At 40.2% G+C, this 26801-nt stretch overlaps 1 long non-coding RNA gene and 1 other non-coding gene across 2 annotated transcripts; both read right to left on the bottom strand.

Moving 5' to 3' along the window:
* Positions 1 to 2323: 2323 nt before the first annotated feature.
* On the bottom strand, positions 2324 to 4432 carry LOC149495568 (uncharacterized). The gene is made up of 3 exons (XR_016321148.1): positions 4154 to 4432; positions 3937 to 4016; positions 2324 to 2444 (listed from the first exon to the last, which is right to left on the bottom strand). It is a non-coding gene; the product is annotated as an uncharacterized LOC149495568 (long non-coding RNA).
* Positions 4433 to 15816: 11384 nt separating this feature from the next.
* LOC149495567 (small nucleolar RNA R71) lies at positions 15817 to 15923 on the bottom strand. Its single transcript, XR_016321517.1, has one exon. It is a non-coding gene; the product is annotated as a small nucleolar RNA R71 (small nucleolar RNA).
* Between the last annotated feature and the right edge of the window lie 10878 nt (positions 15924 to 26801).

Raw genomic sequence — 26801 nt, 5'->3', positions numbered from 1 at the left:
GTAATCCGACCTCTCCCCCACAACTACAATCTCCTCTTCAGACGGAGTCTGAAGCGTAATCCTCTTACGTCTACAATCAACAATGACCCCATGTCTAGACAACCAATCCATACCCAATATCACATCATACTCCCGAAAAGGCAACTCTATCAAATCACCCGGAAATACATACCCATGAATGACTACAGGGCAATCTCTATACACCCGATCAACTATTACACTCTGACCCAAAGGGCTAGTAACCTCAACGCTGTGCTCTAATGTCTCAGCATGCATACTACCCAGTCTACCCACATGTGTGCATATGTATGAATGCGTGGAGCCCAGATCAATCAAAGCAAGTACAAAAGTGTCAAAGATAGAGAAGGTACCTGCAATGACGTCCGGCGCATCCCGCTGCTCCCTGGTCCTGATGGCATAAGCTCTCGCCTGTGCTCTAGCCTCTGGTCTCTCCACAGTCTCAGACACGGGTCTCTCACTCCTAGTACCATATCCCTCACTACGGCCTCTACCTCTGCCTCTCTGAACATAGGGAGCTGGCCTCCCAACCTGGTGAGCTGGATGAGTCACAGTCATAGGACAATCCCTAATTATATGCTCAGTGGATCCACATCTATAGCAAGCTCGCGTAGCTCTCCAACACACCCCAATATGTCTCCTGCCACACTGACTGCAAATTGGTAGACCTGACCATGCAGCACCTCCACCACTAGCAACAGATGAAACCGGAGGAGCTGATCTCGGAACTATACCCCGACCAACTGTCTGGCCCGGTCTGGCCCCCATCTGCTGTCCGCCTCTAAATCTCTTGCTACTAGACTGGACCCCTGAAGTCTGTCCAGACGTAGCACTCTGAAATCTCTTATACTGACTGCTCTGCTGGATCCTCTGACCTCTAGCCTATCTCTCATTCCGAATAAGCTCAAGCTCTGTAGCAGCCTTCACCAAACCAGCTAATGTAGTGTGGGGCTGGGATGTCAAGTGCATCCTATACTCATCCAGTAACCCCTTCCGAAACTGCTTACACCGATCTGCCTCAGTAGGGACCAACTTAGAAGCATACCTACTCAACCGCAGAAACTCCCGCTCATACTCGGAGACAGTCATCCGTCCCTGCCTAAGCTCAAGGAACTCTGCTATCCTCTGATCCGTGTATAACTCCCCTACATATTTCTCCTGAAAAGCAGAGAGAAAGAAATCCCAAGTAACATCCTCAACTCTCGCTGTCTTCACCATAGACTCCCACCATAGGTAAGCCTCTTCCTTTAGTAAGGAAACAGCACAAATCAATCTATCTGCAGGAGTACACTGCATCTGGTCCAAAACCCTCTCTGTAGCTTGGAGCCAAAATTCTGCTACAGAAGGATCATCATCTCTCCGACCCATAAAATCCTCAACACGATACTTCCTCAGTCTCTCTACCGAGGTATGAACTGGAACAGGGGCTGGTGTGACTGGAGCCTGGGGAACAGCTCCAGCAGCCTGCCTCAATGTAGCTACCAACTGCTGTACCAAATCACCCTGATTAGGCCCCGCAGGACCCGCAGTAGCCTGCCCTACAGCTGAGGCGCGCTCTGCATCGGAACCCAAAATCCCACCAGCATCACCACCGGTTGGCCTACTGCCCTCTAACATAGCACCCTCTGGAGGGACATAACTGTCCACCTCCTCATCCGGTAGGCGCTGAGACATCACTAAATACCTACAAAGACCAGCGGATTCGCATCAGAGAGAAATTCCCAAAATAGACTAATATGGCATGTATTTAACTTAAATCACTTATATCATGACTCCAAATCGGATAAACTCTCATACCAAATCATATCTCCTAGAATCGTCTAAACCTATGCTCTGATACCACAAAATGTAACACTCACCGGCCAATCCCGAAGAACCAGACAGCGGATGCCACAATCGGTGCCGGAGCACCGTCTTATGTCACTTATTAAAGCTAGATCACAAATTAGAAGTGGTTAAATTTTCATAAGGAGGCAAGTAATTAACATTTTGTTTTGTTTTTTTTTTTTTTGTTAACGAAAATAATATTTAAGGAAATTCCTACGAAAATTTCGCAAGAGTTTCCCCTAAAAATTAACTTGCCACACAAAGAAAATATACACACTTCCAATTTTCTCCAAACCCCTAAACTCCAATTCAACATAACATACCACAAGCACTTCTAAATATCCATCAACATACGCATCATAGTCTAAACACATTCCTTTCAAGGAATATATAATCATCATACACCAAAAATATAATAAGATGTTATTTCCTTCAATAATCATAACTCTTAATACATTATAAACTTATTATATACAACCTCCATAATACAATCTTTATATACATGCCAAAAATCACCATTTACAAAATATCCTACCCAAAATGTGATCTCTACTCTGATGCTTGTCCTCTGGTCTTGAAGAACACCCTCCGCTCCTAACCTGCGCGTGATAAAAATCAACGCGCTGAGTGGAAGACTCAGTGGTGCTAAATAACCAACAATTAAATTAAATAGAAAAGCCAAGTCAAATCTGAAATTACTCAACTATATAAATACCGAAATCGCATTCATTTAATTCAAATACTTTGAAAGCAATGAGAAGATTATAAATACAAATATGTCTTCATTCTTTTATAGCAACAATAAAATTTCATTTTTTGTTGAGGCTCGTACTCATGCAGAATGAACATAAGCAGATTTGATCGTGGCCTATATTAGCGCCACCCCCATCACATACTCGTGGCCTATGAAAGCACCACCGTGGCCTATGAAAGCACCACCCCCATCACACAATCGTGGCCTATGAAAGCACCACCCCATCACACAAATAAGCGCGTCCGCCTATTTATAAGGGCTGATAACCCTAGCATATGATCATAGCTTCACAATAAGAAAATCCATCTCATCATACCACGTCTCAATCATGCATAGTAGAGCCCAAATCAAAATCATTCTTTCACAAAAGCAATAATTCTTAGTCAAAACCTCTTCATTTAGTACTCATCAATTCAAAATTTTTACTCAAAACACTATAGATGTATATATACTTAAGATAGTATAAAAGTACATAAATCAAGAACTTTTCAGCATTTTCATAAACTTGACCTTTGCATAGTTTTTAACACATAAGTTGACTTATGGGTCTCAAAATTGAATGAAATCAGGTTCATTAGAAAGCTAAGACAAAATTCTACAAATGTTCAGAAGGGACCACAGCCCAGATCACACAGTAAGATAGCAAACAAAAGCTCAGAACACAGACCAACAGATCAGACCTAATTCAGCAGAACCAAGTCCAATGTTTCTTGAATTCCTACTTCGCCAAACACTCAAATGAAACCAATCCAGAACGAGAGAATTATCAAGACACAGGGAAACAAATTTTATGAAGAACTCAGAACCTAATCTTGTCAGTATAGTGGTCAAAATGGGCACTCAATTTAGTAATGCATGTGGCCCGACACAACAGAGTCAGTTTGGGTGTTTCAGCCATAAGTTGAGCTATGTATATCCAATTTGGACACAAGAGGATGGGTGGGAAAGATAAGAAGTAAATCTATAACTTTTATGAAGAAAATAAAACGTTATTTTGCCATTTGAGTGGTCAAAATGGACAATCATTTCGGATAGACAGGTAAGACATCATAACAGAACCAGTTTTGGTATTTAAATCATAAGTTGAGCTACAAGTATTGGAATTAGACATAAGAATATGTTTTGGAAAGATGAGAAATAGAGCTACAACTTTCATGAAGAAGTCAGAAACAGATGGGAAGCATAAAGGGGTCGAAAATGAGTTCCAATCCCACGGCAGAACACATCTCACATTAAAATTCAGCAATTTCAACAAAACATACAAAGTTCCCAAAATATATTCAAAACCCTAACCATGTAAAAACAACTTAAACAAGTGAAATTATGATTGCACTAACCTTATTAACAAGCTTGAATAAGCTTGGAAAGCCTTACTCCTTGGCTTTCTCTTTCCCCTTTGAGGATGGTTCTCCAACCTCTTCAAAGCATGAAAAATCAACATTACAAGCAAAACTTGACAAAAGAAATAGTTGGAGCATGATTTAATGCATCAATAACATGTCTAAACCATGAATTCTACTTAACAATTCACAAAACTCAAAAACCACAACTTACTTGCTTCAATGGTAACTTCACTTCTCTTTGCTTTTAATCACCAAACTCAACTTCTACTTCTTAATTCTTAAGGATTAAGTACTAATCTATGGTTTAATTAGCTAGTTTGGTGGTAAATTTGGAGGTAAGAAAATGAAGAAAATGAAAGAAGAAGGAAGAAGATGGAAATGGCGTGGAGAAGAGAAGAGAAGAAAACAAAAAGTGTTGTGGTGTTACTTTAAGTGCCAAAGTCAAATTTGACTTCCAAATTTCATGTCAAATGTGTGGCTAAGATCAAGTCCTAAGTAATCTCATCCAATGGCTCTAAATATTCCACAAATAAATCTCTTCTACTTCTTATTTAACTCCACCAATTAATTAAATGAACTCCACTAAAATAATTCCTCATTTATTTCTTAATATACCACACTAGAAATATTATGCATTTAATACATAAACTTTCCAAAAATATTCATTAAATATTTTCTACCCACCTAAATCATGCAAACATGCTCCAAAAATAGTAAATAAAATATTAACTATGCATAGTAATTTTTCCGGACTAAAATAATACCAAGTCCCGGACCGATGGTACTATTCACAGACCGGTAAATCACTATTACCGACACTAAAAGAAAAATCAGTCTGTTACAGTGGATGACTTCGCTCGTCTGAAAGGATCGAAGAAACGATGGTCCGAGTGGAGACGAGGTATTAAAGAATTACCTCTCAACGATTATATTTGACATTTTTTAGGGTTGTTTTAGAAACCCCGGGGATTGAATTGACATTTTCCTCTCTCTCTTTTTTTTTTTCGAGGAATGACTCAAAGAGTGACGCTTTCAAAATGAACTTTTGAGAATGACTCGATTTAAAGACTCAAATTTTTCTTGTAGTGAATTTTGACTCGGAGGAACTGAGTGATTCCTGGACAAAATGATTTATATACTCCCAAGGAGACCTTTGAAAGCACTTTTTTCTTTTTGCCTTAACTTTTGCCTAGTAGCCGCCCTTACGGGTTTTCGACTCTAGCAGGCTCTTTGCTCTAACTTTTGCCTAGACCGCCCTTTCGGGTTTTCAGCCTAGCGGGCTCAATTCTTGCCTGAAGCCGCCCTTTCGGGTTTTCAACTCCAGCTTTTTATTTTTCTTTTCTTCTCTTTTTTTTTATATTGGCAAAGAGAAAATGCTTTTTATGATGCAGACTTATGTTTGTGACCGCGCCTTTGTGGCTGCCTACGTATCTCCAAGAACTCTTCGGGGAATGGGGAGAATCAGGTCTTTCGTAGTTCCTTCCGGGATGCGAACTTCGTGCTCGGCTGGTGCGGAATTCATCTCCGTCTTGATGTTAGTGCGGAATTCCTTTCCGTCTTGGTGCGGAATTTATTTCCGACTTATTGTTGGGGCAAAATTCAATTTCGCCTTAATGCTGATTGTGGAATTCATTTCCGATTTGATTTCTTTGGGATTCCTTCCCGACTTGATATTAATACAGAGTTCATTTCTGACTTGATTTCTTCGCGGGATTTCTTCCCGGCTTGATGTCTTTGCGGGATTCCTTCCCGACTAGATGTTGTTGAATCAACTTATTGACTCGAGCTCGTATGATAGTGTTGACCCTAGGCGAATCTGACTTTGTTGTTGTAGTGGTTTTACCACTGGCTGACTAAAATACAACTTGTATTCACCACAAAGAGTTTTGAATACCCACATTGTGGTGGTAACTTGAGTGGCTTGAGTGTTGAAGAAGCTTTTATGCTTTGAGTTTGTGGCTTTGCCATGTTTGAATTCTTGAGGTTAATTTGATTCCTTTTCTTGAACTTTATCTTCCTCTGAATTTGAAACTTATTTCCTCAATGGTTCTCCTCTCCATAAGGAATTTTGAGGAGACTCTTCCTTTTCCTTGTTTTGAGAAATGATCCTTGTTTATAAGGACACTTGTACTTATGCCATGCCTGGCGCTGGATTTTCAAGGTGTTTGTTGTCATCCAATTTGTGGAAATGACTACTTCTTTTAACTTGCTTTTTCGAAATGTGAGCAGCCGCTTGGTCTTTGTCCTTGTGGCTGAAATGATTTGTCATCTACCCTTGATGGGCTTGAATTTAACGGAGAGCTTACGGTTGACCCGTTTTTGACAACTTGATTTCCTGTAGCTTTGTCCTTGATTTCTTTCTTTTGTGTAGAAGTTCCTTTTGACCCATTTTTTTCTTTTGCTTTGTTTGCTTCCTTTTGCTTGCTTAGAAGCAGCCTCTCCATAAAGAATTTCGAGGCAACTTGATTCTGAGATGACTTGAGTAGTGTATGGATAGCATTGCGACTTCGTGCAGACCCAACCCAATAACTTCTTTATTCTGTCGCTTTTAAGCTCAAAATTCAGACACCTCTCTGTCGGAGCATCTTCCATTCCTGGGTTTTCGGAGAAACCATTCTGGCCCTAACTCCTTCAATCGGCTTTGCCTCGGTACTGTTTGAAGTCTTGCGTACCCTTTGCTGGATCCTTTCCATGATTACCCTTTAAAACTTCCCCTTTGATGGTGCTTCTTAGGATGCCCCCAGCTTTGATTGATGCAGAGCAAATGAAAGGATGAATGCATTTTTCTTTGCCAATTTTTATTATCTTTTTTTGTCATCATTTTTTTTCAATTTTTTTTATTATTTTTTCGATTTTTTTTTTTTTTTTGCTTTCACAGGGAAGGATAGGGAAAGAGTATAAACATGATTGGAACGTAAACTGATCCCTTTTTATTGATAAGACAAAATTTGTGTATAAAAGACACTTAGATTTACAAATTTGAATTGAATGAAAAAAAAAACTTGAATGGAAATGAAAATGAAAAGAAAAGCTAGACCCTAAAAGATAGACTCTAGGCGGACTGTGATGGACTAGGATTGGATTGACTGTAGTGACTTTGTTCCTCTCGATGCTTAAATCGATCAGACAGGTTGTTGTTGGTCTTGAACAATTCCTTTGTTCTTTTTGGAGGCTTGATCTCAACCTTCTCAGACACGAACTTCATTCATTTCTAAGAAAAGTTCGAAAGGATCGAACGATTCTTGTTCAGCAAAAATTTTTTTGCATTAATCCCATGGTTAGGCAAGGGATTGGTTGATGTTCAGCTTACTCTTGGGGATGATGGACCCATTGTCAACCAGGTCTTGTAGACGATTTTTCAAAGTCCAGCATGATTCTGCTTCTTGTACGAGTCTTCTTTGAGTTGACCCAACTGGATTAAGTCTTCCACCTTAGTTGCAGTCGCAATGAGCGATTGGAACGTAGGCAAGTACTGTGTTTGAAGTTGTGACTGGTAGACAGGCAGTAAATTCTTGATTATTATGTCAACTTGTTCCTGTTCAGAAGGTCGGTTGATCATTTGAGCAGCTTTGGCTCTCCACCTCGAAAGGAACGAGGAGAAAGACTCATTGTTCTTTTGTTTAGTGGTTTCCAGCTCCCTCCAGGTAACATCCACTTCGATATTATAATGGTACTGCGTGTTGAAAGCATTGCATATGTCCTCCCAATTCTTCGTTTTGGAACGATCCAAGCTTACAAACCATCTTAATGCAGCACCAGTCAAAGATTGCTGAAACAACTGAGCAAGGAGCTCGCTGTTCAGGCCAAACGGGTTGAGGGCACCCACATACATTTTCAGGTGCGTTTTGGGACAAGTGGTTCCGTCAAACTTATCCATGTTGGGCATTTTGAATTTTGTTGGCAGTCTCGCTTCGGGGAACAAGGACAAGGAGCCCATGTCCACCACTTCCTTGTGTGTTTTAAGGGCAGTGATTGACCTTTCCAAGAGTTCTAACTTTTCTCTCATTTTCTGAGCTTCCAGCTCAGAAGCAGTTCTGGAGGGCATGTCATCCAGGTTAAGGGTAGGGTTTGTCGGTTCAGCACCAGGTCCTTGATTGGAGGTAGCAGGTCCACTTCCCCCAGCGGAAACCCCATTTCCATTACCACCACCTAGTTCAGCTATTAGGGCAGTCCTATGGGCAGCCAATGCCTCATTCATTCTAGCCTCCATTCTGGCTTCCAGTTGTTCAATGAGGTTTTGGATGTCAGAGAGTGATGCCATTGGTGCAGTCGGGGTTGTTGGACCTGTGGGTGAAAGCTCAGTTGGTGTTTCGGGTACAGGTGGTCTTTGGAGGGGTACCTGTAAAAGGACATAGTCAAAATGATTAGACTATCCTATATAAGGTGTTTTCATAGGGTATGTGAGATAGTGTGAGGTAGGGTAGTGTAAGGGTAAGGTATTTGGACTTGACCCTTGTGATGTGGGGTGGTAGGACCAAACAATGTAGGGTAATGTTGGTATGCTAGGACACCTAGGATAGGACCCAATGGGATGTGATATGTAAGGTAGAGTGCTTAGGGCTGGACACCTCGACTTTTCGAAAGGCCCTAAGTTCTCAAAAAAAAAAAAATTTTTGGGCCTTAAGGGCCAAAATGTGAATTTTTGGGCCTTTAAGGCCAACATGTGAATTTTTGGGCCTTTGAGGCCAACATGTGAGTTTTTGGGCCTTTGGGGCCAAGATGTGAACTTTTGGGCCTTAGGGCCAAAATGAGAATTTTAGGGCCTTAGGGGCCAAGATGTGCATTTTCGGGGCCTTTGGGGCCAAATTGGGAATTCTTGGGCCTTTGTGGCCAAATTGGGAACTTTTGGGCCTTTGGGGCCAAATTGAGAATTTTTGGGCCTTTGTGGCCAAAATGTAATTTTCCAGGTCTCAGGGACCAAAATGTAATTTTCCAGCTTTGAAATGGAATGTTTTTTTTTCTGAAGTATGAGATGAATGCGTGAATGCGCACAACATCACAACATAATTCATTTTTAGTGGAATGATTCAGCATCATTGGGTGCATACAGTCCTAAAGGATAGGTTCTATAGGCTATGACGCAAATAGAGAATAGGCTTATAAAGGGACCCTTGAACCTAGGGTATGGATATACCTAACCACATGTGAAACAAAGAGTTTCGCGTGGGTCCAACAGTACGCATGCCCATGGGCCATCCCCAAAAAGATTAGGGATGGTTTGCGGTAACAGGGAGGACGCTTTGGCTGTCCATCGACATAATCAAAAAGACCTGCCGATCAGCGCTACTTGCTATCCAAACTCAGAAGTTTGAACAGAGAGAGAAGAAATTCATTTGAAATTCATTTTTTATGCAATGGAGAAAAAGATTCTCAATCGTGCAAATAAATCAACAAATTTAAATGTTTTAATTTAGTTGTACAATCAAGTTCAAATTCTCCTTATCCCGTATTCTTAAAGAAAGAATACTGGATTTTTTTCTGTTGGGGTACCCTGCAAAACAAAACATAGTAAATAATACCCTAAAGAAGGGCAGGTTAGTTTACACAACAATTGTAGTCCTCTTTATGCAAAAAGATTGCATAACTTCCCCAGCAGAGTCGCCAAACTGTGAACCCCTCCCCAAAACACCATATGCATATGGATGCATGTGATTAAGGAAGAAATGCACGTGATGTGTGAGTCGCCACCTTGTTTAATTATTTTAGGGTAAACTAGGAAAAAACCCTAAGTTGACTCCAATTTTAATTAACCTAATTACTAGATTAATTAACCCAAAGTGAAAGCATGGTCTACAAACCCGAGGTGGATCCCGAGACTATGTCATGCTGATGAACTAACCTATGAATGAATGCTTTTACAGGGTGAATGAAATAATTGAACCAATGCAAATGTTTATGTGATTTCGACCAATGAAATGTGATTTTGACTTGCCGCTTGGGGTTAAATCCCAAACATGCCTACGTACTTCCGTTTAAATGGAAGATCAAAGTCGACGTAGTTCGATAGGCCTTCTTCGAAGGGCTTTGAATGGGGATGCTTTATGCATGAGTGTGTGTATGCTTTGTGCATTTTGTTTAAGCATTTCGCCAAAAACAAAATTGATTGTTTTAGGCATTTGGTGCCAAAAATGTTGATTTTAATGGCTTTTAGCCAAAAAAGATTGATTCAGGCAATTGCTGCAAAAAAATGTTGTGATTTAGGCGATTGTCGCCAAAACGCTTGATTTGAAGGCTTTTAGCCAAAAGATTGATTAATTTGAAGGCTTTTAGCCAAAAAGGTTAATTTAGGCCATCTGTTTGCCAAAAGATGATTATTTAGGCGATTGTCGCCAAAATGATTGATTTAAGGCTTTTAGCCAAAATAAGTTGATTAATTTTAGGCATTTTGCCAAAAGATTGATTTAAGCGGTTTGTCGCTGAAAGTAGTTAATCTAATTTATAGGCAATGTATTTGCCGAAAATCGATTAACCGAATTGTAATGTAGGCAATTTTATTGCCAAGAAAAACGTGTTTGAATTAAAACTTTTTAGCCACAATTATTGATTAATTGGACTTAAGCCAGAATTTGTTCGAAATAAAGGCAATTTCACCATAGTTATTGATTAACTAGGCGTTTTTTAACCAATATTGTCGGATTTAAACTTAACACCATGATTATTGATTAACCGGGCGTTTAGCCTAAATTTATTTAATTGAGGCAGTTTATTCACCTAATGATTGACGTGAATGCATTTATGCAGTTGTAGAATTATTAGGAGTAGAAGAAAAGAATGTATGACATGCTAAAATTAAATAGGCAGAGTTTTAGTTCATGTACCTGATTTAATCGACGGCCACTTCTTAACTCCAGGTTAAGCTCCTCGTTATGGGAATATTAATTAATTTAATTTTAAATGACCAAATAGCAAAGCAAGAAAATAATAAAGCTAAATAAAAATGCAGAAAAGCAGTAAAGAATCGCAAGGAGCGTAAGGGAGAAGGAGGGTCCGTCAACATAGACTGAGTGAGTAAAAACGGAGGCCCCGGGGCCAATTTTATAGGAAAAAAGGAGACCCGAGGGCAGTCCTGCCCGCCTCAGGGAGGCGGGCATGCCTGCCCCTTGGGGGCGGACATGCCCGCCCTGGACCGCCCTTGAGGGCGGGCATGCCTGCCCCATGGGGGCGGGCGTGCCCACCCCTGAGGGCGGGCACATCGACCCGTGTGCTTTTTTTCTCATTCTAGAGGCTTTTTTGGTTGTTCCGGACCTCCAAAAAATATTCCGGGACCAGTTCCGTGATCCTCATAATTTTCCGGACATTTCAAGTACCATATTGGCATAGTTCTGGTAAACTTCCAAAATGGCCTTCGGTCCGACCGGACTGTTTGCAGTCCGGGAAAACTGGCTCTTTGAGCCTCAAAAAATTGGGTATTCACAGGTGTCTGCAGCCGCTGTCGCCGGCGGCTGCCAGCGCCGCGGCCGGGAAAACTGGCTTTTTGAGCCTCAAAATTTGAGTATTCACACTCCCCATCCCCCGAAGAGTTCTTGGAGATACGTAGGCAGCCGCAAAGGCGCGGTCGCAAACATAAGTTTGCATCATAAAAAGCATTTTCTCTTTGCCAATATAAAAAATAAAAAAAAAATAAAAAAAGAAGAAAAGAAAAATAAAAACTGGAGTTGAAAAACCCGAAAGGACAGCTTCAGGTAAGAATTGAGCCCGCTAGGCTGAAAACCCGAAAGGGCGGTCTTGGCAAAAGTTAGGGCAAAGAGCCTGCTAGAGTCGAAAACCCGAAAGGGTTGCTACTAGGCAAAAGTTAAGGCAAAAGTGCTTTCATGAATTCTTTTGGAGAGTCCATTTTTTCGTAGGATAAACAGCAAAGTATGTCCTTAAAATAAAAAAAAAAATCCCTTTGAAAGGTCTCCTTGGGAGTATATAAATCATTTTTTCCAGGAATCACTGAATTCCTTCGAGTCAAAATTCACCACAAGAAAAATTTGAGTCTCTAAATCGAGTCTCCAATGAGTCTCTAAAATCAAGTCTCCATCACCAGTGGTCATTCCACAACGAGTCACAAAAATCGAGTTATTCTCAAAAGTTCATTTTGAAAGCGTCAATCTTTGAGTCATTCCTTGAAAAAAAAGAGAGAGAGGAAAATGTCAATTCAATCCCCGGGGTTTCCAAAACAACCCTAAAAAATGTCAAACATAATCGTTGAGAGGTAATTCTTTAATACCTCATCTCCACTCGGACCATCGTTTCTTCGATCCTTTCAGACGAGCGATGTCATCCACACTGTCTGTTTCCTTGAGTCATATAAGTGGCTTTGTTCTCTTTGATTCCCCAATCGATTGGACAAGTACAACACCAATGTTTGGAAGTATTCCATGGTCAGCACCATTCTGGGGGCAAGAAGTGATAAAAACCTTCACCATTCTCCCATCACAGAAGTAATCACGAAATTTTTAGTCTTTCATTAAGAAGAAATTCTATTTCAGCTAATAAAGGCATCAATTCTCTCAAGCAGGGGGCAAAATCCTCCAAGTCGGATTCAGGGGCAAGTGTTATAAAAAAAAACATACACAACCCAGGGTGAAACCCAACCATCGTCAATCTCTTTTACACAAACCCAGGGTAGAACCCGGTTAATGGTTAACCTTTTTTTACATAAAACCTAGGGTGAAACCCTAACCAATAACCAACCATTTTTCACCCAAAACCAAGCCATTTGATCATTTCGACTTTAGGTGGACCCTTGGTTCTCAAAGAAAAAAAAACAAAAATAAAACAAATCTCTTTTCAAGCCCTCATTAAGAGGCAAAACGTCTTTTCAAGTCCTCTAAGAGGCAAAATCTCTTTTCAAGCCCTCATTAAGAGGCAAAACATCTTTTCAAGCCCTCATTAAGTGGCAAAACATCTTTTCAAGTCCTCATTAAGAGGCAAAACATCTTTCAAGTCCTCTAAGAGGCAAAATCTCTTTTCAAGCCCTCATTAAGAGGCAAAACATCTTTTTAAGTCCTCTAAGAGGCAAAACTTCTTTTTAAGTCCTCAAAGAGGCAAAAACATCTTTAAGTTACAAACATAAATCCATGCATTTGATCATTTCATTTCAAAGCAAAAAAGACCAACAGCGGGGTTTCCTCCTCTGCCCATCCTCAAAATTTGCTCCTTCAGACAGCCACTGGCTCTCATAAATCATTTTTATGATAGCCAGTGGGGGGCAACTGTGAATACTCAAATTTTGAAGCTAAAAAAAAGCCAGTTTTCCCGACCGCGGCGGTGGTGGCCGCCCTTAAAGGTGGCGACAGCCGCTATTGCCGGCGGCGACAGCCGCCGGCGACAGCGGCTGCAATCGCCTGTGAATATTCATTTTTTGAGGCTCAAGGAGCCAGTTTTTTCGGACTGCAAACAGTCTGGCCTGACCGGAGGCTATTCGGAGAGTTCACTGGAAATATACCAATATGGTACTTGAAACGTCCGGGACGTCGCAAGGATCGCGGAACTGGTCCCGGAATATTTTTTGGAGGTCCGGAACTGATAAGTGTAAATTTTATAGTGTTTTTAATATAGTTTTTATTAGAATTTTAGTAAGTTTTTACTTCTTTAATTTAATTTTAAATCACTTTTAGTATAATTGTGTTTAAAAGCTTCCTTGGTCTTTAATCCGCTTGATCTAAGAGAAAATTGCAGAAATTTGGCGCAGAAAAGAACTTTAGAATGCAAGGCACTCAGCTTCTAGCACGCCCAGCCCGTGCTGGAAGGCACGCCCGTGTTAGAAGCCAAGTAAACCAAAGGAGAGACAGAAGAGAGCACGGCCAGGGTGTGTCAAAAGGCACGGCCGTGCTACAATGGGACCAGGGCGTGTCAAGCATAGCATGCCCATGGCAACTCTAGACAGACTTCCAGAGAAGAGCACGCCATGCCTGTGCTCTGTAGCACGCCCGTGCTTCAGTACTTCACTAGCCCGTGCTACCTAGCATGCCCCGTGCTTCACTAGCCAGACCTCCAGACTACAGCACGCCCAGCCCGTGCCATGAAGCACGCCCGTGCTGCCCAGGCGGAACCAGCGTGAATTTAACACGCAAATCAAGCCTTTCTCACATGGGCCGACTTCAGGGAGTTTCCTAAACACACTAAACAAGACCTGGACCTATTCTTGAAGAAAAAGGAGTCCTAATCAAGAAGAAATCAAGAGCCTAAACAGTTATGATCTCCTATAAAGGATTTTGTGCTAAATAAGGATTCTACTTTCCTAAAAGGAGTCAGACTTGCCTTCAGGATCTCTATATAAAGGGAGGAACTTCTAATAGTAGGGGATCTCGTTTTTTGTGCAACACTTTACATAATTCTCTTCTTCTCAAAGATTTCAAGCTTCAAATAATTGTGCTAAGATTCAAGGAAGCCATCAACATAGTTGTGATACAGTTTTTATTCTAAACTCTTCATCTTGTTTCTTTCTTTATTATTGTCTTTAAATATAATGAATGATTCAAGTATGATTGAGCTTAATTTAATTACTATGTCTAGCTAAACTTTTATACTAGGGATTTGATGTAATTTAATTCGATTCCAACTTATAATATTAGATTTATTTTTCTTTGTTCTTGTTATAACTTATTATTGTGCTTAAGGCTTCCAGGCAGAAAAATTCCCCTGGATTGAATTATTTCAATAATCACATTCGGGAGAAGGGTTATTGATATGAACAAGGTAATAATTTACTTGAGAATAATAACTTGATGTGGAAACTATATGGTTTGACTCAAGGGGGGCTTTCATAAGTTAATAAAGTATTAAGTTGTGAATTCATAAAACAACCATAAAACCTAATGATCTGATTCATGTTTAATTTCACTATTAAGATAGGTGATTAAATTGGATTAGAATAGCTAACAATAAATCGGGAGAGCTTGTTAGTAACCTTAGGGTTGTTTTCTCCTACTTGAACAATTAAACTTGATTAATGAACTAATAGAATAAGCTGGATAGAATTAAATGAAATCAAATTCCCTAGTAGCTTAATCCCCTGATTTCTTTTCACCTAAATTTTGTGTTTGATCTCTTTTACTTTGAATTTTATTTACTTTACAGCGAATTCCTTTTATCATCGTCTAAATAATAATAGGTTAACATAATTTTGGTAATTGATAAACAATCCCTGTGGATACGATACTTTCTTACTCTATATTACTTGTTGCGATTTCGTACACTTGCGAAAACCGCTGTCAAGTTTTTTGGCACCGTTGCCGGGGATTGGCGTATCAATATCAATACGAATTACCCTGTTATTAATTTAGACACTCTTTCGTTTTTATTTAATTTTCTTTTAAGTGCTGTTCCAGGTGTTTTATGCAAAGAAGATCAAGGACGACTGAACCTCTAGTCTTTGACCCAGAAATTGAAAGAACCTTTCGTAGGCACAACGCTGCAAGAAAAGCAAGAGAAATAAAACTCGAACAACAAGCAGACATGGCCAACGAAAACGAAAACAGAAACGAAAACGTAGTTGGACCACCACTTCAACATCCGATCCGTACCTTAAGGGATTATACAACACCTAATCTGAATGGGACAACCTCAAGTATTACAGGACCTAGGGTAGAAGCTAATAACTTTGAGATTAAACCTGCAATTATCCAAATGCTCTCTACCTCGATCCAATATGGAGGTTTGCCTAGTGAAGATCCTAATGCTCACATCACCAATTTTTTGGAAATTTGTGACACATTCAAACAAAATGGTGTTTCTGAAGATGCAATCAAGTTGAGGCTTTTTCCTTTTACTCTTAGGGATAAAGCTAGATCATGGTTACAATCGTGTCCCGCTGGAAGTTTTACAACATGGGATGAATTAGCTCAAAAATTCCTAGCTAAATTCTTCCCATCCTCAAAAACCACCAAGCTGCGTAATGAGATAATGACATTTGCTCATCATGATCAAGAGAGCTTGTACGAAGCTTTGGAAAGATTCAAGGACTTGCTAAGGAAGTGACCGCATCACAGTTTGCCCAAGTGGCTACAGGTACAAACTTTTTATAATGCATTATCTCCTAACATCAAAATTACTCTAGATGCAGCTGCAGGTGGATCTTTTGAAAAAAAAGGAATTAATAGAGGAGATGGCAAGCAACAACCACTACCAAAATAATACCGAAAGAAGAAGAACCGCAGGAGTCTATGAAATAGACGCCATTACAGCACTTAATGCCAAGGTAGATAACATGGTAAGGAAATTGGACATGTTAACTACTAATCCTGTGAATTCGATTATGCAAGTGTGTGATAGGTGCAATGGACAACATGGAATTGGGGAATGCATCATGGACTCCTTAAATCCGCAGACTTTGGAGCAAGTGAACTATGTGATGAATCAAGGAAGAAAGAATTACCCTTATTCAAATTCATATGATAACAGGTTAAGGAATCATCCTAACCTATCTTATAGTAATCCTAACAATGCCTTGAATGCACCCCCAGGGTTCCACCCTCCAGAAAAGAAATCTCATGATGACCTCCTCACTGCCCTCTCCAAATCACACATGGAATTCATGAATGAAACCAGGGAGAACCATAAAATCCAGCAAGCTGCAATCAGGAATTTGGAGATTCAGTTAGGGCAGTTCGCAAACATGATGGCATCTCGACCTCAAGGTACGTTACCTAGCAATACTGAAAAGAATCCAAAAGAACAAGTGCAGGCTATTACCTTGAGGAGTGGCAAATAATTAGATGAACCACTGAGGAAAGAAAAGGAGGAAAAAGAACAATCAAAAGTGCCTATCATTGATTTAGAGGAAAAAGAAAAGGTAAAACCCTATGTTCCCCCTGTTCCCTTTCCACAAAGATTAAAGAAAGCACAAGATGACAAGAGCTTCCTCAAGTTTCTGGATGTGTTTAAGAAGCTTCAAATCAATATTCCTTTTGCTGAAGCTCTTGCTCAAATGCCTAGCTATGCTAAATTCCTAAAAGATATCTTGAGCAAGAAACGAAAAATTGATGATCAAGAAACAGTGATGTTAACTGAGGAGTGCAGTGCAATTATCCAAAACAAACTGCCTCCAAAGTTAAAAGATCCAGGAAGTTTTTCTATCCCTTGTAACATTGGTAATCTTGACTTTGAAAAGGCTTTGGCAGATTTAGGTGCTAGCATTAATCTTATGTCCTATGAAGTTTTTAAGATGCTAGGTATGGGAGAGCTCAAACCAGCAAGGATGTCTTTGCAATTAGCAGATCGTTCAATTAAATATCCTAGAGGGATTGTAGAAGACGTGCTTGTAAAGGTAGGTACATTCATCTTTCCTGTTGATTTTGTTATTCTTGATATTGATGAAGACAGGGAAGGATCTCTAATCCTTGGAAGACCTTTTCTTGCAACTGCAAGAGCATTGATAGATGTCTATGAGGGTAAGTTGACTCTTAGAGTTGGACAGGAAGAGATTGTATTTGATGTACTTAAATCTTGTAAACTCCCTATGGATCATGGAGACTGTTTTAGAATTGACGTAGTCGATGAATGTGTGGAGACCACTTTGCATGTTGAAAATAATGCTAATGAGTCAAGCATCTTGAATGAAAAAGAAAAGGAACTTCCTAAGCATGAACTGAAACAACTTCCACCTCATTTAAAACATGCATTTCTAGGTGAGAACCATTCTTTTCCTGTTATTATTTCTTCTCACTTAACGCTTGATCAAGAGGAAAGGTTGTTGCAGGTTTTACAAAGGCACAAGAAAGCATTAGGATGGTCTATCTCAGATCTACAAGGAATAAGCCCAAGTGTGTGCATGCATAAAATCTTGATGGAAGAAAACTACAAACCTTCAATCGAGCACCAAAGGCGACTGAATCCTAACATGAAGGAGGTAGTTAAGGCTGAAATTATTAAACCCTTAGATGTCGGCATCATTTATCCAATTTCAGACAGTAATTGGGTAAGTCCTGTCCAAGTTGTTCCAAAGAAGGGAGGTATGACTGTTATTTCTAATGAAAACAATGAATTAATCCCCACAAGAACAGTCACAAGTTGGCGTGTGTGTATAGATTATAGAAAATTAAATAAAGCAACACGCAAAGATCACTTTCCCCTTCCCTTTATTGATCAAATGCTTGAAAGGCTTGCAGGATATCCTTTTTATTGTTTCTTAGATGGCTATTCAGGGTACTTCCAAATACCTATAGCCCCTGAAGACCAAGAGAAAACTACATTCACTTGTCCTTATGGCACTTTTGCCTATAGGAGAATGCCTTTTGGACTATGCAATGCCCCTGCAACCTTTCAAAGGTGCATGATGTCCATCTTTTCTGATATGGTGGAAAAATTTATTGAAATATTCATGGATGATTTTTCTGTATTTGGTTCTTCCTTCGATGCATGCCTTCATAATTTATCTTTAGTGATGCAACGATGTGAAGATACTAACCTTGTGTTAAATTGGGAAAAATGTCACTTCATGGTTAGTGAAGGTATTGTCCTAGGGCATAAAATCTCTCAAAAGGGGATTGAAGTAGACAAGGCAGAAATTGAGGTAATTGAAAAACTACCTCCCCCTAACACAGTGAAGGGCATAAGAAGTTTTCTTGGGCATGCAGGGTTTTACAGGAGATTCATAAAGGATTTCTCAAAAATTACTAAACCTCTTTGCAATTTATTAGTTAAAGATGTACCTTTTGATTTTGACAAAGAATGTTTAGATGCTTTCAATAGGTTGAAGGAGTTAATCTCAGCCCCGATCATCACTACACCAGATTGGACTTTGCCCTTTGAACTCATGTGTGATGCTAGTGATCATGCTGTAGGAGCTGTTCTTGGACAAAGAAAAGACAAGAAGTTGCATGTTATCTATTATGCAAGTCGCACATTGAATGATGCACAATTAAATTATGCAACTACGGAAAAAGAACTACTAGCTATTGTTTTTGCTTTTGACAAATTCAGGGCATATCTAATTGGAGCTAAAACAATAGTCTACACAGATCACTCCGCCATCAAATACTTGCTAGAAAAGAAAGATGCAAAGCCAAGACTCATTCGTTGGGTACTTCTATTGCAAGAGTTTGACCTAGAAATTCGCGACAAAAAGGGGACCGAGAACCTCGTTGCTGACCATCTTTCCAGGCTTGAATTGGGGGAAGAAGACACAAGCGAGCTACAAATCAATGAAAGCTTTCCTCATGAGCAACTTCTTCTAGTGGCAAATGCTCAAACCCCCTGGTACGCTGACATTGTTAATTATCTTGTTTGCAAAATTCCTCCTCCCAATTTTTCTTACCAACAAAGAAAAAAATTTTTTCATGATATCAAATTCTACTATTGGGAGGAGCCATTTTTGTTCAAGTATTGTAGTGATCAGCTCTTCAGGAGATGTATACCGGAAACTGAAATAGAAAGTGTCCTTAAATTCTGCCATTCAATGGAATGTGGAGGCCACTTTGGAGCAAACAAGACAACTGCGCGTATACTAGAAAGTGGTTTGTATTGGCCTAATCTTTTTAAAGATGCTTATAACTATGTTCGTCTTTGTGATTGTTGTCAAAGGTTAGGTAACATTTCGAAGAGACATGAAATGCCCCTGAACAGCATCCTTGAAGTCGAAATCTTTGATGTATGGGGTCTGGACTTTATGGGACCTTTTCCACCATCATATTCAAATCAATACATTCTAGTGGCGGTGGATTATGTGTCAAAGTGGGCAGAAGCTGTTGCTCTTCCAAATAACAATGCCAAAAGTGTGATGAGCTTCATCAAGAAAAACATTTTTACAAGGCATGGAACTCCCAGGGCGATAATCACGGACGGAGGTAAGCATTTTTGTAATAGATATTTAGACTCCCTTCTTGCAAAATATGGTGTCACTCATCGTGTAGGTACTCCATATCATCCTCAAACCAGTGGACAAGTAGAGGTCACTAACAGAGAAATCAAAAAGATCCTCGAAACCACTGTTGGACAATCGAGAAAGGATTGGTCCAAAAAGCTAGACGATGCTCTATGGGCCTACAGAACGGCATTCAAAATGCCTATAGGTATGTCTCCATATCGCATGGTGTATGGTAAGGCTTGTCATCTTCCCGTAGAGTTAGAACATAAGGTGTTTTGGGCCATTCAATTTTTTAACTTTAATGCAAAGGAGGTTGGTCAAAAGCGATTGCTACAGCTAAACATGATGGATGAAATGCGCCTTCACGCTTATGAAAATGCCAAAATATACAAAGATCGCACTAAACAATGGCATGATAAGTGCATTATCATGAGGGATCTAAAGGTAGGCCAGCAGGTGTTGCTCTATAACTCTAGACTTCGGTTATTTCCTAGTAAGTTGCGCTCTAGGTGGTCTGGACCATTCACAATCAAGGAAATCTTTCCTCATGGCGCGATTGAAATAGTGGATGGTAAGTCGAATCGAAGTTTCAAGGTAAATGCTCAACGTTTGAGAAGCTATTATAATGAAACCTTTGAACCCATCAAGACTACAATTGGTCTTGCTTAGCCTAAATTAAGATAAGTGCGTCGAACTTAACGACGTTAAACAAAAGTGCTCATGGGAGACAACCCATCTATTTTTGTTAAATTTTCATCCATTTATTTATTTTTATTCCCTATTTTATTTGTCAAAATCCCAAATTTTCTCCATAAGTGTTCTTTTGTTTAGTTAAGAGTTTTTGTAGGAAAAAGTGGAAATCCAGAACCAAGCACGTCCTAGCCGTGCTGGGTGGCACGCCCGTGCCATGAGATGAGAAGCCAGCCCACCCAGGCGTGCCCCGAAGCACGCCCGTGCATTTTTTTCCAAGGTGTTGATACTTGAAGGTCAGAGAAGAGCACGCCTCAGGCGTGCCCATCAGCACGCCCGTGCCATAGAAAAGAGATTACACACTTGAAGGTCAGAGGAGAGCACGCCCTAGCCGTGCTAAGTGGCACGCCCAAGTCGCGCTACGAAGCAAGTCTCAACAAAGAAAAATGCCCAAGTCGCGAGCGCGACATTCACAAGCGCGAGCGCGACAATTAGAAAAGAGAGTCAGAAGATTTGCAAGAAAAACTCGCGAGCGCACCTTCCATATGCACGGGCGCGAGCTGAAGTCGCGAGCGCAACTTTCGTATGCGCGGGCGCGAGAAAGCACCTTTGAGAGGCAGAAAGTTTGCCAGCAAAATACGCGAGCGCGAGTTTCATATGCGCGAGCGCGAAAAGAACTTGAGAGGCAGGGACAAGCACGCCCAAGGCGTGCCAGATAGTACTCCCGTGCTATCACCAGGCACTTCTCAAAATGAGAGGCAGAGAAGAGCACGCCCAAGCCGTGCTATGTAGCACGCCCATGCTAGGTACGCCACTTTTGTTGTTTTGCAGGTCAGAGGGGAGCACGCCCAGGCCGTGCTCATCAGCACGGCCGTGCCACGATCAGACCAACTCATTTATTGGCGCCCCTATTTAAAGAGCACGCCTCCAAACCTTCTCTTTTCCATCTAGCACGCCCTAGCCGTCAACTCCTTTCTCTCAAACTTTCTCTTTTCTTCTCCCTTTTCTCTCAAATCAAACACTCTCCACCCAAAATTTTCACATAATCAACTCCAACAATGCCTCCTAGATACAAATGTAGCAGACCCGCATCAGCCGTTGCTGCTCGGAAGCGTTCGACTACGCGATCCTCCACGGCTCCTCAACCTCCTTCACCTCTTGAAATTCCATTCGAATTTGCCTCATCCGATCAACAAGAAAGGTACACAAAATTATCTCTTTGGCCTATTTTACCGAATAGATTTATCGATGAGGCTGCCTTAGCGCAAGTGGGTCTTAGGGATATTCTGTTAGACCCTCTTAAGAGAATAGGATGGGGGGAATTTATTGATATGAAGGACTTAGTCTATGCCCCTCTAACTCTAGAATTTCTGAGTTCCTATCGCGCTTTTATTCCGTTATTGCCTAATTCACCACCAAGTAGGGTTAACTTTAGGCTTCTTAGTCAAGACTTTGAATTAACTGTGAATGAAATTAGCCACATTTTTGGGTTTCCTACAGACAATAGCCAGATACAAATATCTAAGGATTTTAGCGCACGAAATACTTGGCAAAATTTGACAGGTGAAGTGAATTATAATCCTAGATATTCTAAAGCATCCAAATTAAAAAAAACCTTCTTTGCGCTACATTCACAAATTCTTATCTAATTCCATTTTTGGAAGGAGTGAAAGCGATGGAGTGCTAAGTTTGAACAAATTATATTTTCTGTGGGCTATTGAGAATGGAGTTTTATTCCGTTATTGCCTAATTCACCACCAAGTAGGGTTAACTTTAGGCTTCTTAGTCAAGACTTTGAATTAACTGTGAATGAAATTAGCCACATTTTTGGGTTTCCTACAGACAATAGCCAGATACAAATATCTAAGGATTTTAGCGCACGAAATACTTGGCAAAATTTGACAGGTGAAGTGAATTATAATCCTAGATATTCTAAAGCATCCAAATTAAAAAAACCTTCTTTGCGCTACATTCACAAATTCTTATCTAATTCCATTTTTGGAAGGAGTGAAAGCGATGGAGTGCTAAGTTTGAACGAATTATATTTTCTGTGGGCTATTGAGAATGGAGTTTTATTGAATGTTGGTTATTGGCTCTGCCAAAAATTTGGAAAGGTGGCTGGAGCCGACAAAGGGGCCATAATGGTGGGATGTTTTGTAACCCGGATTGCTAGATACTTACAGGTTTGGAACCTGGCTAGGCCAATTTATGATTGTGTAGGAGGAGGGCGTGGTACTAGACTGGACCTAGATGTTATGATACATATGAAACTGATCGAAAAAGTCGGGGATACATATCAAGTAGTGGGCACCCCAGAGGCTAATCCTGATGATACAGGAGCAGAAGCAGCCGGTGGAGCTAACATGGAAGAGGATAATCCTCCTCCTTTTCCTTCTTCTTTTGGTGCAGGTACTTCCGGTGTCGGTCCATCGTTCCAAGGCACAGCCAACATGTCGAACGATGAAGTCCTTACAAGAATGATGTCTCGGATGGACCTCTTTGACACGCGCCTTAAATGTATGGAAACGATGATCGCAGACCGTTTCCAGTCCATCGAGATTATGAATGGCAGTCTTGATTCTCGGATGGACACCATGCAAGGCCAACTCCAGACCATCCTCCAGCTTCTGCAGCCACCTCCACCACCAGAGAATTGACGGATTTCTCACTTTTCTTTGTTTTATTTTTGTTTATTTGTTCTAATACATTGTCTTGGTTGCTTTCACTTTAGTTTATTTGTTATTTGAATTTTTATAACTTTTTAGTAGTTTGTTTTGTTCTTAATGTTTAGTTGCTCTTTTAGCTAAGACTCTTCCCACACCCGTTCTATTGTATTGTTCAATACAATGTTGCTAAGATTTCTTCTTCTCTCTTACTGCTTTCCTTCTAGTAATGCAATAAGTTTGGGGAATTTATGCACATTGGGGACAATGTGATTGATTGAATTGGGGGAAGGGAATTTTGGCAAAAAAATTTTTGTTTTTGTTTAACATTTTTGGAATGATTACAAGTAAGCTTGAAAGTTCTCATGTCTAGTAATGAGTGTTAAATATAGTCGATTCTAAATTCTAGCATATTTAAGTTTTGAATTTGAATTTTTGGACTCAATCATGTTCATTGATCTAAACTATTTGTTTCTAGACTTTTAAAACACTGATATTTATGAAAGTTATGATATAAAGGTGTGTTTTACTCTAAAGTATTTTAAACCTTGGCATTCCTAGAACAAAAATTAGAACTTCCTTCGAGGCGAGAAATTTAAATGTTTACATCTTGAAAGAGATGATTTAGGCAATTTTTGTTGACACCTATATAGCCTAAACTACCTAAACAAAAATATATGACCTTTGAAACCCACTTTGAAGCTTTAAACCGTACAATTTTCTTCTTCACCATAAATAAACCAGGCCATTAAAGCCAAATTCAAATCTCTTACCCTAAGTACAAAGGATTGTATGATTAAAAGATTCAACTTTTAATTAGAATATAGCAACAAAGAGGGAGAATTCATCAATCAATACTAGCAAATAAAGAAAAGAGGAAAGAATCAAGAAAGAGGCACATGCAAAGCAATCAAAAGAATGCAAGAAGAATGGTAAAGCAAGTAAGAATAGTGCCAAAATATTAAGAAAAGACCTTGCACAAGATGCCTCTAGCTAGTAAGAAAGCTTCAAAACCAACACTCCCTAGAAATAGTAAAAGTTTAATTAAAATAGAATCTTGAATATTATACATTCTTTTGTACTCTTTGACTACCCTTTTATCCTTTCTTTTGATTAAGCAAAATTTGCACCAAGAAAGCCCCATTACAACCCAAAATAAAGACCTTTTGATCTTTTAATTGTATGCATTTAAATCGTGGAGAAAGAATGACTAATTCTGCATATGGGAATGCCACTGTTGCACTATCAATTGTCTTATTTTTGAAAGGTTGAAAATTCTTTAGATAATTCATGTCCTATTTATCATAAATTGAATAAATATTAGTGTTGACAATCTCTTTAAACTTGTATTTTACTCAATGAATGTGTTTTATTCAAAAATAAAAGTCAAACTTAAGTATGATTAGCATGGAGAACGATTGAGTTTATTCACTTGTTTACTAATCATGATATCATGAAAGATTATGGAAATCATCTCCAACCATGTTAAACTAGTGTCGTCAAATTATTTTTCCTTTAGTTTTGTTGCTTGAGGACAAGCAATGGTTTAAGTTTGGGGAATTTTGATAAGTGTAAATTTTATAGTGTTTTTAATATAGTTTTTATTAGAATTTTAGTAAGTTTTTATTTCTTGAATTTAATTTTAAATCACTTTTAGTATAATTGTGTTTAAAAGCTTCCTTGGTCTTTAATCCGCTTGATCTAAGAGAAAATTGCAGAAATTTGGCGCAGAAAAGAACTTTAGAATGCAAGGCACTCAGCTTCTAGCACGCCCAGCCCGTGCTGGAAGGCACGCCTGTGTTAGAAGCCAAGTAAACCAAAGGAGAGACAGAAGAGAGCACGGCCAGGGTGTGTCAAAAGGCACGGCCATGCTACAATGGGACCAGGGCGTGTCAAGCATAGCACGCCCATGGCAACTCTAGACAGACTTCCAGAGAAGAGCACGCCCTGCCTGTGCTCTGTAGCACGCCCGTGCTTCAGTACTTCACTAGCCCGTGCTACCTAGCACGCCCCGTGCTTCACTAGCCAGACCTCCAGACTACAGCACGCCCAGCCCGTGCCATGAAGCATGCCCGTGCTGCCCAGGCGGAACCAGCGTGAATTTAACACGCAAATCAAGCGTTTCTCACATGGGCCGACTTCAGGGAGTTTCCTAAACACACTGAACAAGACCTGGACCTATTCTTGAAGAAAAAGGAGTCCTAATCAAGAAGAAATCAAGAGCCTAAACAGTTATGATCTCCTATAAAGGATTTTGTGCTAAATAAGGATTTTACTTTCCTAAAAGGAGTCAGACTTGCCTTCAGGATCTCTATATAAAGGGAGGAACTTCTCATAGTAGGGGATCTCGTTTTTTGTGCAACACTTTACGTAATTCTCTTCTTCTCAAAGATTTCAAGCTTCAAATAATTGTGCTAAGATTCAAGGAAGCCATCAACATAGTTGTGATACATTTTTTATTCTAAACTCTTCATCTTGTTTCTTTCTTTATTATTGTCTTTAAATATAATGAATGATTCAAGTATGATTGAGCTTAATTTAATTACTATGTCTAGCTAAACTTTTATACTAGGGATTTGATGTAATTTAATTCGATTCCAGCTTATAATATTAGATTTATTTTTCTTTGTTCTTGTTATAATGCCGCGCGCGCGGGCGAGGCCAGCCGCCCAGCGCGCGCGGGGCCTGTCGCCCCGCGCGGGCGAGGCGTGCCGCCCAGCGCGCGCGGGCGAGGCGTGCCGCCCAGCGCCCGCAGGGCCTGTCGCCCCGCGCAGGCGGGGCCTGGCCCCCCCACGCCCCTGGGCGGCACCTGCCGCCCAGCTTGGGCGACACCTGCCGCCCAGACCAGGCGGGGCCTGCCGCCCCACCGACTGGGCGGCAGCTGCCGCGCTCCCAGGCGGCACCCCCCGCCCAGCGTGGGCGGGGCCTGCCGCCCCACCAACAGGGCGGCAGCTGCCGCCGAGCCAAGCGGCACCTGTCGCCCGGGACCCGAAAATGGCCTATAAATAGACGATTTTCAGCCTATTTCTGGTGCGCCTTGTCTGTTTTGATAGACGAAACCTTCTCTCTCTCACGCTCTTTGAGTCCTTCTTTACCGCTTTTTGCATTTTAATTTAATTTTTATTGCATTTTTATTGTGATATTTGACCACTAAAATTAAATAAAATTAAAAATTAATTAATATACCTAAACGAGGAGCTTAACCTGGAGTTAAGAAGTGGTCGACGATTAAATCAGGTACGTAAACGAAACTCTGCCTATTTAATTTTAGCACTTCATGCATACTTCTTTTCTACTCTTAATAATTCTATAATTGCATAAATGCATTCACATCATCATTTAGACAAATAAACTGTCTTAAATAAATATGATTAAGCTTAAACGTCCGGTTAATTAATAACCGTGGCATTAAAGCTTAAATCCGACAATATTGGCTGAAAGAGCTTAGTTAATTAATAACTACGGTTCAACTGCCTTATTTCGAACAAATCCGGCTTAAGTCCAATTAATCAATAATTGTGACTAAAAGCCTGAATCAACATTTTTGGCAAAATGCCTACAAATCAACCTTTTTCGGCTAAAAGTCGTAAAATCGAACCATTTTGGCGAAGCGCCTTAAAATCAATCTTTTTCGACTAAAAGTCGTAGAATTGAACCATTTTGACAAAACGCCTTAAAATCAATCTTTTTCGGCTAAATGCCTTAAAATCGAA

This window comes from Jatropha curcas, chromosome 6 (genome assembly GCF_041381405.1).
Source record: "Jatropha curcas cultivar XTBG-Jc1 chromosome 6, XTBG_Jcur_1.0, whole genome shotgun sequence".
NCBI lineage: Eukaryota > Viridiplantae > Streptophyta > Magnoliopsida > Malpighiales > Euphorbiaceae > Jatropha > Jatropha curcas.
Note: the sequence above shows the minus strand (reverse complement) of the source record. Positions and strands in the feature narration are given on the sequence as shown.